The sequence below is a fragment of the Podarcis liolepis genome (genome assembly GCF_965112155.1).
Source record: "Podarcis liolepis genome assembly, chromosome: 7".
NCBI lineage: Eukaryota > Metazoa > Chordata > Lepidosauria > Squamata > Lacertidae > Podarcis > Podarcis liolepis.
Window position 1 is genome coordinate 33,917,122 of NC_139561.1, and position 14,438 is coordinate 33,931,559.

The 14,438-nt window shown below is 43.7% G+C and overlaps 1 long non-coding RNA gene across 1 annotated transcript; it reads right to left on the bottom strand.

Annotated features, from left to right (window-relative positions):
• Window positions 1–9,769: 9,769 nt before the first annotated feature.
• On the bottom strand, window positions 9,770–12,152 carry LOC310710437. The gene is made up of 3 exons (XR_014528064.1): window positions 12,091–12,152; window positions 11,073–11,139; window positions 9,770–10,409 (listed from the first exon to the last, which is right to left on the bottom strand). It is a non-coding gene; the product is annotated as an uncharacterized lncRNA (long non-coding RNA).
• Window positions 12,153–14,438: the final 2,286 nt, after the last annotated feature.

Consider the following 14,438-nt stretch of genomic DNA (forward strand, 5'->3'; position numbering starts at 1 on the left):
TCTATTGTGGCAAAATTAAGTGAGATGATGTCCTCATATATCTATGCATGGGAATACTAAGAGACAACAGATGCAAAATCCTCATTAAAATAATAAAGGAGACAAGATGAGGTGGGGGGTGGGGGAGATGGGAGGGAAAACTTTCCCTGTCGTTCAATGTTTTATTGACTATCAGGCCTACGAGCAAAGAGGATTATCTATGAATGTTGATTACTCAGACGTCGTATGTCAGAAGACTGTACCTGCGTCTGTGTGGAAACTGGGATTAATTTTGAAATAGATAGGATTAAAGCAGAGCAATAACTAACAAATGAGAACACACAGCTACCCTTTTTACTAGATGTACACATGTCCTCGCCGCTTGCAGGCTTACTCAGGAGGAAATGCTACTGGACTCAGTGGGACTTAATAAAAGAAAGTACTTCTTCATGCAGTGTATTGTTAAACTGTGGAACTCGCTCCCACAGGAGGCAGCAATGACAACCAATTTGGATGGCTTTAAAAGCGGATTGGACACATTGCTGGAAGACAGAGTGATTGGCGGCTGCTAGCCATCAATGGGTGTACTCTGTTTCCACAGCTGGAGGCAGTAATACTTCTGAATACCAGTTGCTGGAGACCACAGGAGGGGAGAGTGCTCTTGTAATCCGGTCCTGCTTCTAGGTTTCCCATTGGTTGGCCATTGTGAGAACAGGATTCTGAACTACATGGGCCCCCTGTGGTCTGATTTAGCAGGCTCTTCTTATGTTCTTGCTTTTGAGCAAATAGGGATAGGATCAAGCTGTTGGGGTGGGTTTTTTGAGGCTCTAAAATGTACAGCAAAGAACCACAGCAACACACACACACACACACACACACACACACACACACACACCATGGGAATGGTTGCAAGTAAACATTCTAAAGTGGCCACCATTGCCTCCTGTGGGTCAGCATGGTGTGGATGCATTGGCAGAGCCAATCTGACACTATCAGCCACAATCCTGTCCTGGTCACTCTGCCACCTCCCCTCTCCTCCCACAATTCTCAGTAGGCAGCAGTGACACCGCTGCCTGGAAGCTAGCATTGGAGCTATACCCCACTGAGTGAGAAGCTTCTGGTTGAGGATTCAGTGGCTCCACCTCCTCTTCTACCATGTCCCCAGGCTGCTGCCCTCTTCAGTGTTGGAGTTCTGACATCAGAGTGGAACCAGTTGTGGGTCTTTCTTCAGCCCCATGGATGAGGCATCCAAAAATGGATCTCTCTCTCCAAGGATGGGCCTCCAACTTTGGAGAGGGAGATCAAAAAGTTCTTATGGCCCCTGGACACCATCCCTGGGGCCATAGGATTGTAGCCTAAACCAATGTATATAACTTTTACTGAAGTTCATTGTATGTATTTTTTTTTAATCTGTCAAATGTTGTCTGCTGCTTCATGTGAGCTGTCAAATACTGTCAGATATTGACTTGGGCGTGTCGGATGCTGTTTACTGACAATTACAGCCTGTCATCTGTCAAACCTAAGGAAACATTCACTACTCTAAGTGAGATACTGTCAAAAATTGACAGTTGCAGTAGGCCTGGTGTCTGATACTGTCAGACATTGACTGCTACATGTCTGTGTCAAATACAGACCAGTATACATCAAATTCTGTCAAAGAAAGACTGCTGTTGCATGCTAGCTGTCAGATACTGATAAATTTATTTATTTAGGTACTTAATTATGCCATATTTTCCAAACAAAAAGGCTTTTTATCATATCAAACCAATAGAAATACAATTAATCACAACAAAAAAATTATATAACATATAATATGATGAAATATCTCTATTTAATTCAGGAGCCTAAAACTTACAAAATCTTCAGCTCTCAAATATAGGCACAGAATGCCAAATATTTGTTGAATATACACATACCCAGAGAATATTTGGAGAATATTCACCATTAAGATTCGCTCAGGAGAATTTTGTGGAAAGCATGTGGATCAAATTGACTCCATTTGTAAAAGCATGAGTTGGCAGGGCATTGTACATGGGATAGAATTGTGTACTCATTAAAAACTTGGATTGCTTTGGAAATGTGATTGGTTGATGGATGCACCACATATCTGAATATTCCGTATGGCAGAAGCTTCCAGCACGCACGCCCCCGCTCTCGTAAACTAAAGCCAAACGATCAGATTAAGCATAATCACTGTATACAGCAAATTAGCAATTTTAGGGTAAATTCTCCACATTGACCTACATTGCTGAGCTCTTAATCACAGGATCAGAACCCAGTCAGTGCATGTAAATAAGCAGCCTCCATTAAAATAATTGGTAACTGTATATACGTAATAGGCATCTGTGATTGTGTGTGCATAATATATTGGTTTTATTCCAATGAAATTTGCAGTGCAACAGCACGGTGGGAGGTGGGAGGTTGGGATTTCATAAGTCAAATGGAATTTTCCACAGGAAACAGGGTTGGGGGGAGGGAAAGGGTGGTATTATTTGTTACTTGCATTTATATCCCACCATTTTCTACAAGGATTTCAAGGTGGTATATGTGGTTCTACCCCTCCTCATTTAATTACTCACAACAACCCTGTGGAGGAGGTCAGGCTGAGAGGCAGCGACTGGCTGAACTTCACACACAGTGAGCTTCATGACTGAGTGGGGAGATTTGAACCCTGGTCTTCCAGGTCCACGTTCAACACTCTAGCCACTACACTGCGCTGGCCCCAAAGCTAGTCTTACTCAGAGCAGACCCCATTAAAGTCCCCAAGCCAGTTATTGTGTGTGGTTATTTGTTTCCCTGACCACACTCTAGATACTGAAGAATTTCAGCTGGTGGTTCTGGACGGAGATGTTCATCCCCATGGACATCAAAAGAAATATTTGCCCAGATCCATGGAATATGGAGCATCATCATTATGTAAATAGGGATACACACCCAGAAATCTTTTTCCTCCCATGGATCTCTCTTGCTGGATCAGTGCATTTGTTCATTTGTTCACCCTCTTCTTCAGCCTCTCCCCCCCTTTCCCCCCTTGTTGTCCTTGCCCCCCCCCTCATCTCTTTCCTCAGAGCATTGTGGAAAATCTCATCCTGAAGACCAGACTATGGACCCTCTGAAAGGACACCTGTCTAAACCCAAAACAAAGGGAATCAAACTGCCACTATGAGGATGCAATGGGCAGACATTGGCTTTTCATTATTTGGTAATGTTCGTAATGATTATTAATTCATCTTCCATCATGCTGAAGGGATGCCGAAGTCGAGGCATATTGGCCGATGCTTGCTAGTCACATCTCTAGAATCTAATTGCACCATATTTGCAATCAATACCAATCAGCCAGCTAAATGAATCAACACTGAGCCTGCTTGAGAGAGGCTGTATCTCTCTCCTAGAAGCCAGAGTTACTTGAGATTTTCCCCAACTTCTCAGATACTTGGTTGCCTGCCTTATATACCCTTGGAGCCCTCACTTCAGACTCCATTTCTTGCTTCTTTATCTTTCCTTTGCACATTCTAACTTGTTTACTGATTTACTAAGCATTTTTAAATTAGCTCCCACCCAAAGGACCACTGGAAGTGCCCTGAAGTATTTGCTTTCAATCAGACAGCCCTGGGTTTCATTTGTTTTCTTGACATTATCTGTACCTAGTGATGAGGCAGCAATACACCCTTAGCACCCCTAGTGAATGCACATTTAAATCGCAAAGAGAAGAGGAATGAAAGAAACCGAACCTAAGGGAGCCTGAGAAACATTTCTGTATAAAATGGGTTGCTTCATCTCTTTGAATATGGACTAGACTTCTACTGTTTTGGAGAAAGGGGGATATGATTTGTGGTCAGAAAGGAGCCTTCCCTGATGAACTTCCAGGGCCTATGGAAGACTTTCTGAATTGCACCAGACATTTTAACTGTTTGATTTAATAGTTTTAACTGGTTATTATTATTTTTATTGTATCTCCGTAAACTGCTTGAAGACTACTGTAGTTATGAGGTGGTTGTTGTTTTGTCGTGTCCGACTCTTTGTGACCCCATGGACCAGAGCACACCAGGCATGCCTGTCTTTCACTGCCTCCCACAGTTGTTGTTGATGTTATTACCCAAAAAATCTTACAATGTGAGGAAATCTAGAATCCCATCCAGTGAAGGAATCTGCTCAGGTATATAGATTCATTGCTTGTTTTCATTCATAGACGAAATAAAGTCCATCTTCTTGTTCCTACAAGAAGTAGTGATGGCAACCAGCTTGGATGGTTATAAACGAGGATTAGACAAATGGAGGATAAAGTTAGTACCAATGGCTATTAACCCTGATGGCTATGCTCCGCCTCCCCTACTGGAGGCAGTAACTGCGTTTGAATACCAGTTGCTGGGAATCAAAAGTGGGGAGAGTGCTGTTGTGCTCAGGTCCTTCCTGTGGGCTTCCCAGAGACATCTGGTTGGCCACTGGGAGAGCAGGGTGTACTGGTAAGCCCATAGTCCATCGGTTCGAAGTTTCTGTATACTGCAGCATTCAGCTAGATGTCTCTAGAACCTGAGAAGTAGGGTACCAATAGCATCTTAAATATATGGCTTCCCCTTCCCCTTCTTTTTCTATTCTGAGCCACAACTGGGACCTTAACAAAATCTTGCAGTTCACAGAACTCCTATTCAGGCACCCAAATAAGTAAGACATGCTCTTCACCAGAGAATGCAGTGATGGAGAAGTTTGATTCATTTTGCTTCTAAAGGTGAACTTGCCTAATTCACACTTTCCAAGACAAGGTGCAAGGTCACCAGTAATTCAGTTGCCACTTTGAAAATAACTGTCTATTTTCTGCTACCAAATGCAATATTAAAAATTGAGTGGATTGTCAAAACAGAGTCTCTCAGGTAAGGATGGATAGATTTCTCAATTTCTAATTTTCCCGTTCTTCAGTTCCTACATTTCCTCACTAGTTCATGATTTTATTTTGTTTAAAGTCCTCACGAGCATTTTAATCTGCTTTTCTCCTAATGCACGCATTTTGCATGTAATTTTTGCCAATATACATAAATTTTTGCTGAGCAATTTCCCCCATATAATGCATTTTTTGGATATTGTTTTCACTCATATATACCCTTTAATGTAAGCTTTACCTTAAATACACACATTTTTGTATGCATTTTTTTTGTTTTGTTTCGAGAGCTGCATTGCAAAATTCAGAGAAGTGTAAAATTTGAACAATAGATGTGCTTAATTTGCATACTGTTTCTGGGGACATGGGTGGTGCTGTGGGTTAAACCACAGACCTAGGACTTGCCAATCAGAAGGTCAGCGGTTTGAATCCCCACGATGGGGTGAGCTCCCATTGCTCGATCCCTGCTCCTGCCAACCTAGCAGTTTGAAAGCACGTCAAAGTGAAAGTAGATAAATAGGTACCACTCCGGCGGGAAGGTAAACAGCGTTTCCGTGCTCTGGTTTGCCAGAAGTGGCTTAGTCATCCTGGCCACATGACCCGGAAGCTGTACACTGGCATCCTTGGCCAATAAAGCGAGATGAGCACCGCAACCCCAGAGTCGGCCACGACTGGACCTAATGGTCAGGGGTCCCTTTACCTTTACCTCTGGAATTGGAAATGAGATAAGTTCCCATAGAAATGAGAAGTGAGCTGGATTTCTCCCTGAGGAAGGCAGGGGGACAGACTGTGTAAGCCCCCTTATGCTCCTCGGAGGAAGGATTAATTTACATGGATGCCAGCTTTCACTAATTTTAAACCAGCTTAATTTCATGACTTCCCCAACTAAGCTGGAGATTGTAGGTTGCCCTGGAAAAGGTGTTGTGAATTTTCTTTTTGAGATCCTTTAATTCCCAGGGAACCAGAATGACCACTAAATAATTATTCTCTGTGTTGATACACTAAAAAGGATAGGAGGGTATCAAACCAGCCTCCTTTAGAAAAGGCTTCTTCAGAATTCAAATCTACACAGTCAAGGAAGTCAGATCTGACAGCGATAGGCTGCCCGGATTTATAAAAGAAAACTGATACTGATAACTCACAGTCTAAAACTGACACCAATTATAAGTGATCCTTACCCATCAGCCGATCCCCTCTAGAAAACACACAAGAGAGACTCAGAGCTCCTCATCTCGCCTATTTTCTTTTTCACCCAACCTTCTTTTTCTAAAGGAACAGGGAGTATTAATAAGTTGAGTTCAACAGTCGAAATGATGGCTCTGAGCAGTCAGCTTGTGCATTCTGTTAAAAAACAGTCAGGTTGATGCTTTGTTCTTAGGAGATGCTACACACTGGCCTGGGAATAACTGTTTCATTTTCCCAGCCTTCAAGGACTGCTTGGAGTTAGCATCATACTTGGTCTTTGGGATTGGGAGGGGGGGACATCAGTGTAACCAGTGGTTGGACACACAGGAACACAGAAAGCATAGAAAGCAGCAGTATACTGAGTCAGACCATTGGTCCATCTAGCTCAGTACTGTCGATACCGAGTGGCAGCAGCTCTCCAGGGTTTCAGGGATCTCTTCCTGTCCTACCTGGATATGCTGGGGATTGAACCCAGGACCTTCTGGATGTGAAGCAGATGCTCTACCATGAGTCCTTCCTCAAACTCACTTACTCCCCTTTATGAAACTCACTCCCCTTTTATGGAGATCACCCTCTCTGAGACCCCACAGCTAATTCTCCCCTGGTCTTCTCACTGGCCCAAGTAGGACCAATTCAGCCAGCTAGCCCTGGGGATTATCTAACGCTTATTTCCCCTAAATTGATTTTTTAAATTTTATTGTTATTCATGTTTTTATACTGTATTTTATGCTGCTTTTATAATTAAGTGTTTTAAATTTGTTGTTAGCCGCCCTGAGCCCGGTTTTTGAACCAGGAAGGGCGGGGTATAATTAAAATTTTTATTATTATTATTATTATTATTATTATTATTATTATTATTACTTCTGGCCAACGGGAAAAAGGAGGTGGGTAGATAGTTGAGGCCCTAAGAAGACGAAGGATTATTTCATAAATGTGCATCTTGGAGCATTGGGACCTGGGGACCAAAGAGTGGAACTCCTCTGAATCTCTTAGTAACACATACTCAGAGGTTTTGAGTTGATGGGGCTGGGTCTCAATGATGAGGAGAGACAGAAGCAGAGAAGGAGCAGCTTCTCATATTGTGGGTTAGGGCTAAGTTTGGTTATAACCAGCGGTGTCGTGGTCAGGGGCTGCAGGGGGTCAAAGATTCATTACTATTTCTGTAGCAGAGTCCTAACAGGGTCTCTGTCTCCAGCATTCCCCAATCAGCATGAAGGGAAGCTTTCTGGCCACTGAGAAAAAGTCTTCTTACCCTTTGTGCTGATTGGAGCCAATCAAAGTGAAAGGAGCTGAGTCAGCCACTGAGGATTGACTCCTAGGATCACTCTGGAGAAGGTGTGCCAGAAAAACACCGAGGAGGAGTTGTAGTGTATGCTCCAAAGCTAAATGTTTAGGGACACTGAAAACACAAAGGTGCTTCAGTTTCAAGAGAAGGGTGTGCAATTTCTGTTATGTATGATGGAACATTAAGGAAAACACAACATAAGTCACTACCAAAAAGAACATTGGAGGACCCCAAATCATTGGCAGTGCAGAAGATAGATCTAGCTGAAAGGCAACTCATGGGGATCTGCAGTGATTATTGAAACACATCCCTAATTATTATTGTTGGATAGTTATAAGATAATTGTATAATCTTAGGAGGCTGTGCAATCTTAGAAGGGTGTGTGACTGTGACAGTCATGAAGGACCCCTGCATTTATGAATTTGCCACTACGCTACTGGTTTGGGGGAGGAAGGGGGAGGAAGATTTGAACTGGCACAGAACCAATGTTCTCTTCTGTCGCTAGCCAAGCTGCCTTTAAAAACAAAAAAATGGCTAGTTGACTTATCTCTTACTGCTCCTTGAACTGGATACAAACTGCTTTCACCTTCACCTCTGCTACCTCACTCTGCTTCAGTCTTGACAAGAGCAGGGTCTGACAGCTTGTATATAGCTCCAGGGCTTACCAAATCGAGAAAATATCTCAGGGAAGGGAGCCAAATCCAACTTCCAAAGCTTAAATCTCTCTGGTTCTTTTTCTTTGACTATTAAAAAAAAGGGGGGGGAAACACCTAAAACACACACAATTGCCATGTATCAAAATTTCTGCTGCTAAGAGCCTGGCAAAATTTTTCATTGTGACAGCATATTCGGGGAACGTGGCTGCAGCAGGCAATGGAGTCACACTGAAAAATGTTTCCTTATATTTCCTCCCCTTGGCTTCCTTCACCCCCACTGCATTGTGCCCCTGGTTTTAGACTTCAAAGAATTTGTGATGAAACAAACAAATAGCTTTCCCTTCATTTGCTTTCTAGTTCTTTTGAGGCATGAAGCTCCGTCACATTTCAAATGTCCTCGGCTGGAATTTTGCATGAATTCTTAAGGCCTACCCTAACATTCAAGCATGCTTGTAATTTCTTGCTACTGGGTCTTAACAGTGAAAAACAGATTTGGGGGCTTTTAAAATCATTTTTTACGTATCCACACTCATGAGGGCCTGTGGGCCGAGATGGGACCATAGGTTACATGGACAAGCTGAGGGCAACTCCGAAGGGCTGTATAAGTATATACGACAGTGAAAGCGGTTCCCTTGGTGAGGTGAAGTCACTATGTGAGCTTCCTGGCAGGTGGAGAGCTGTTGTTCACTGAGAGTGGTGGGGAGCATCTTATTTCCCTCACCTGCGTGCTAGCTCTGCCTTGACTTCCATGCCACTTAATCCCTCTCCTTACCACTCGAGAACAGCGCCTCCACCTGGTGGAAAGCTAACATAGCAGCTCTACCTCAACCAGGGAGCCGCTTCTGCATGACAGGTAGAGAGAACGACTGGGCAGGGTCTCTGAGGTTGAGGGAGCACATATTCTCTAACTGTTCCCTTTTACCTGGTTTATTTAACCTCCCCATTGCAGGAGATGGCAATTAGATCAGTGGGGTTTGCAACCAACTGGTGCAGTGTGGAGTGTGTGTGTGTGTGTGTCTGTGTGTGTGTGTGTTGTGGAATCCCAGTTCCTCCCATGTATTGGACATTACACTCCCATCAGTCCCCACCAGCCTTGCCAGAGATGGTGACAGCTGGAGTTCCGCAGTATCTGGAGGGCTACAGGTTGCCAACGCTTGCTATGGGAGAAAGTAAAGAGGGTCACTTAGGTCAGTGGAGGCTGCTCCATTAGGGCATGGGAGGGGGCACTGCCCCACCAATCTCTCAGCTTTGGCCTACTGCTATCTTAGAACCAATCCAGGTTAGGAAGCCCTGCCTATTGGTGTCCTTCACTCAGTAGTGCCCTTGTAGAACTTTGCAGGGAGGAAGATGCAGACAAAACCAGAATGAGTTGACTCTGCCTGTCATTGGTTCTGATTCCACTACTGGTCTCCCTCCCTTCTGCTCTACCAGCCCCAATGGGCACCACCCACCAGTGACGTTGTTCAACCCTTAGTGCAGGACTTCCTACTTCTGATTGCCCTGGTTGATGACCAGTGACCCCTGCCATCAAGCATGTGCATTATTTCCCCAGCCCCATCCTTCATTTGCACAGCCCCACCCTGCATTCGTGTGTTTCAGCATTCACAGCCTTCCTTTGCTGAGCCTAAAGCGTCATCAACAAGGTGTTGAACACCTTGAAAACCAGGTAGTAGTTAGAGCATTGGAGTGGAGTGATGAGCAGGGCCAGAGACAAGAGAGGAGCAATGGACGTCACTCTTCCCTTTGCATAGTAGGTTACATTCCAGCTATACAAAATAAATAAATAAACACACACACACACACACACACACACACACACACACACACACACACCTCTCTATCCAGGCATGCAAGTGGCATTATTACAGTCCAAGGACACATTACACCCAGGCAAAGGCACTCAATGAAGGGGCATAGCCAGGCCAGTGATGGGTGTGGCCTAGGGAGAGGGGTGTGGCCTAGAGAGAATTCCAAGGGGCAGTGTTGAGAAGGCCGTGCTCAAATAAACTTATCACCTTTCTTCAAATGGCAGGAGGACCTGGAGCCAGTCAGGAAAGCTCAGGGTGGACAGAGTACCAGGAAATATTGCCCACCTTCACAGGCATCTGGAGTTCTTCCATCCATGACCATTGACTTTCGATCTTTCCTCCCTGGAGATCCTGTCTATGGAACTAGGAAGCCTTCCTTGAAAGATGCCTCTTTTTGTTGCCTTCGGAATCAAACATTTCAATCCTGATCAGCCACAGAGACACAGTATGGGGCAGGTGCAAGTGTCAAAAGCCTACTCCTTTTCATTTACTATTCGTGACCAGTCCATGGAGCATTTAGGATAGATGTGTGTGCTTGTGTGTTCCAGAAGTATTGATGTTTCTTCCTTCTGTGGTTCAGAACCAGGGTGCATTCCGCACTTCTCTTTATGAATTTTCTTCTCCTCCCCAAAAAGATGAGAAATGATACATTTTAATAGAAATTGCCAACAGAATCCCCACAAGGCTGCACAGATGGCTTTCAGAATAAAAAAAAAACACCACACAAACAAACAATTGGATCCATTCATCCATATTTCACAGCAATAAGCTGGAGATGGAAAGTATACTGCAAGATGAGAAAAATGTGTGTGTGTGTGTGTGTGTGTGTGTGTGTGTGTTTAGGGGAAAGCGCCATATTCAGCAAATACCCAAACGGAATCCAGGTCAACGCCTTACTTAAAATCCAGGGTGTAATATTCTTGAACATGGCTAGCCAAATCGGGATGACAGATGTAGAGCCTGATACTATGCAAAGCTGCAGTGAGCATGACATAGGATCAAGCTCAAGGGTCCCAGCACCAGCAGAAGTGAAAGCTTTATCCTTGTGGTCCATTTACAGCTGGGTCTACCATGCTGGAGGAGAGAAAGGCATTGATGCTGACCCATCGACAATCCAAGGAAGGCAGTGGAGGCTGGTCTGCCAGGGCAAATTAGTTTAGCAGAGGGCAAACAAACTTGGAAGCTGAATATACTCAGGCCCATCACTGCCTAGTCTGTCTTATTCACACATCACTAAATAAAAATGCCCAGGTCCCATTGGTAAAGAATAAAAAAAAAATACTTACAGTTTCTTCATATGTAGAATAGCTTCAGATTGTAAGCCTACATGGCAGGAGCTAGTTTCATGGTCACCTTTTGCAGGAGAGAGAGAGAGAGAGAACAAGAGGAAGGAGTGATCTGGAGGGTTTAGTGGGAAACCACAAAGTGTATTTTCGCCGGACTATCTGTTAGTGTTAACCCTGCCTTCTACTGACTGGAAGCATGTAGCTAGTCAATTGAATATAAATATGAATATCCACCTGGGGCTCCAGCTCCTGGGGGCTGAGCTGTTTTGGGTCCTCTCAACATCTTTTGAGGGGGAGGAGGCTGAGCGTGGAGCTGAGCATGGGGTGACTCCAGTAGTCAGCTCCTCCTCCTCCTCCTTCACCGCCGAGGGGAAAAAGGGTGGAAGCAGCCTCCCACCAGTTGCAGTGCCAGGAAGAGGAGGAGCTGCTAGCCATTGAAGCCACAGAGCCACAGTGTTTGGCTCCATCCCAGGCTCTTTCCAATGTCATGGTGTCATGTGCACAACATTGCTCCCCCCATCACCCTCCCAATCTGGCGCTTCCGACATCCACCATGTGGCTGCATAATCCATTGGATTGGTGCTACCTTGGGAGACTCCTAATGAATGAGTCAACTTTTCAGATATAGTGCTATATGAGGCCTTCTTGAACCCAGTGTCAAGTGAGAAAAGCCTGAAGCACTCCCCTGCCCCTGAGCAATGATCAGCCGAGAAGCTACCAATAAATGAATTATAATAGGCTCACATATAGTGCATGGTATAGATAGATGATAGAGAGATAGATAGATAGATATATAGATAGATGATAGATATATAGATAGATGATAGATAGATAGATAGAAAAATGGCATAGTAGGAATACTTCGTATATAAACGGGATAGAAAGGTTCTCTTGTGTTTTCTTTTGCTCCCTTCTTTTAAAAGCATGTTCAAATTTAATGTTCAACAAAAGGCATATTCTATTCCATTAAGTATTCATTGAGAGCCTCGTGGGTATTTCTCCCTTCCATGTAGCATACTTTGCATGCCCTCACTTTAGAACCTCGAGAGCAATTCCACTTCACAATGCCAAGGACGTCCCTCTAACACATTCCTTTTATATCTGCCGTGTTCTGGATTCTTTTTACAGTTAGCTTTGCATGCTTCCGGATCAGGTCACTTTAAAGGGCTACCTCCCACTGAGGCTCAACTACTGCCACTACTATTACTGCTACTGCCCTTGCTATTCAAAACTAGACCCACTGCTGCTGGGACAAAGTGGTTCCGCATCTCAGAGGCAACATATAAAGTGTTGGAAATATAATTAAGAAAAGGAGAAATAAGATTAATAGGACAAAATATGGCAAATCACACTGTATGCATTAATTTGGTGCTTTCTGAGCAATTTAAATATCTAATTTGTTAAAATTACCTGCAAGTGTCTGATAATTAAGCACACATGAGTACTATTTAATTTGCCTCCGGCTTAATTTGGAGGCACATCAAATCATGTTTTGTGCTGTATGGGAGATGCTTGACAATCAGCTCATGTTGTTGAGGTGGATGAATAAGTTGCACCCCGGTGACAGAGGATAGTGGAAGTTCCAGGAGGCCTATTATTAACGAATGCCTTCAAAGTGCTTTGCATTCCTGTTTTCTAGCAGGGATTTCTGGACTCTCCTCCAGCCATAACAGGTGCCACAATATCACCATGACGTAATCTGCCCTGACCTAATGTGAATTGGGTGTGTGGTACCATGGCTGTTTCTTTTTTCCTTCTTAGTTTGTTTAAGAGAAGGAGGGAGAGAGAAAGAAGAGGAAAAACATATATGGGAAAGGGAGGAAAATTGTATCTGAGTGATGGAGAAAGGATACTGAGGATTTACTGAGTTTTGTGGGTCTTTTTGGAGCCTGGGAAAATGGGACTCTGGAATTCTTCATTACAAAACTGAATTTTGAGAATGATGCAGGCTACAGCCCACAAGTATTGTTTGAGATGTACAGCTAGACATTTATTTTCTACATATCTGAATTCCCTTCACAAGGGAAAGCTCAAGTACCACCCAGTATCTAATTCCCCCACAAAGCTCCCTCTTTTTTTAATGCCCCTTCAAAAATGAAACCAACATCCTTTGAAAATAAAGATAGGGTAAGTGAGCTACAGGCACTCAGTTTTGACCTTCCTGTGCAAAACATTTTCCTGTGAACTTTTGACCTTCCTGTACAGAAGAGCATCCTCAACAGCAACAAAAATGCTAGCTTTAACAACCTCTAATTTCAAAACCCAAGCTTTAGAATCCCAAATCAAAAACTAAGGAGTTGAGTTGTTTCAGTCCTGCCACAGGCCCCCACAACTTGGTGACGCACCAAGCTGAATGCATCTCAACAGCATTGACTTGTGCTTGGCAACCCCAATGCTTCTTCCTTCTCAGGCTGTCAATAATAGCAGTTCTTTTATTTTAAAAAATCAAACCATCGCTGAATTGCTACACGCAGCTGGTGATCCACTTTCAGCTCTGTGGTTAGCTGCTCTTCTCTAAAGGTTGTCAATTGGTACTAATGTGGAGGATATTCCACAATTTATAAAACATTTTAATGAAGTACGCATTGAACGTATTCTGGCATGAGATAACTCAGAACAATCAAGTTAGAGGTGCTTTAAATCCCCGTCATTGTTTTTCTAAATCAGGATGAGGACCCTTTTTCAGCTGAAGAGTTGCATTCACTCCTGAGTAGCCTTTTTCCAGAGGGAAAAGTGAGTGGAGCAAGAGCTGTGACCTTGGTACAGTAGACTACATTCCAATCATACAAAAGTCAGAGGTTTACACACACACACACACACACACACACACACACACACACACCTCACCATACAGGCAAGCAAGAAGGATTATCACAGTTCAAGATTCCAGCCAGGCAACAGCACTCAAGAAGGGTGCAGAGCACAGCCAGAGAGGTGGGTGACCTAGGGAGAGTTGCAAGAGTCAGATACAATGGCTTCAAGCACTATGTTGAGCCTAGGGCCAGAGATGTCCTCAACCCTAATGTATTTAATTGTTTCTACCCACTGAAGAGTCCTGTATTGCAGGGGGTTGGATTAGATGACACTTGGGTCTCAACTCTACAATTCTACGACTCTAAGAAGCAATTAAGTATATGAAAGCATTTCTACAATGAACTTGGCCACAGTACATTTGGTGACCACACGTCTCCGTTTCTTTGCAGGCATGTAGCCTTTCCTTAAGGTCACCGTGGCCAAATTGTTATCACTAACTGTATCTAAGGAAAATGGCATTTAATGGCTCTGAGAGAAATGTGCTACAGCCACTTTGAAACAACGTCTTTCCACCCTTTTTAATGTAAAGTACAAGAGACTCTGCATAAATGG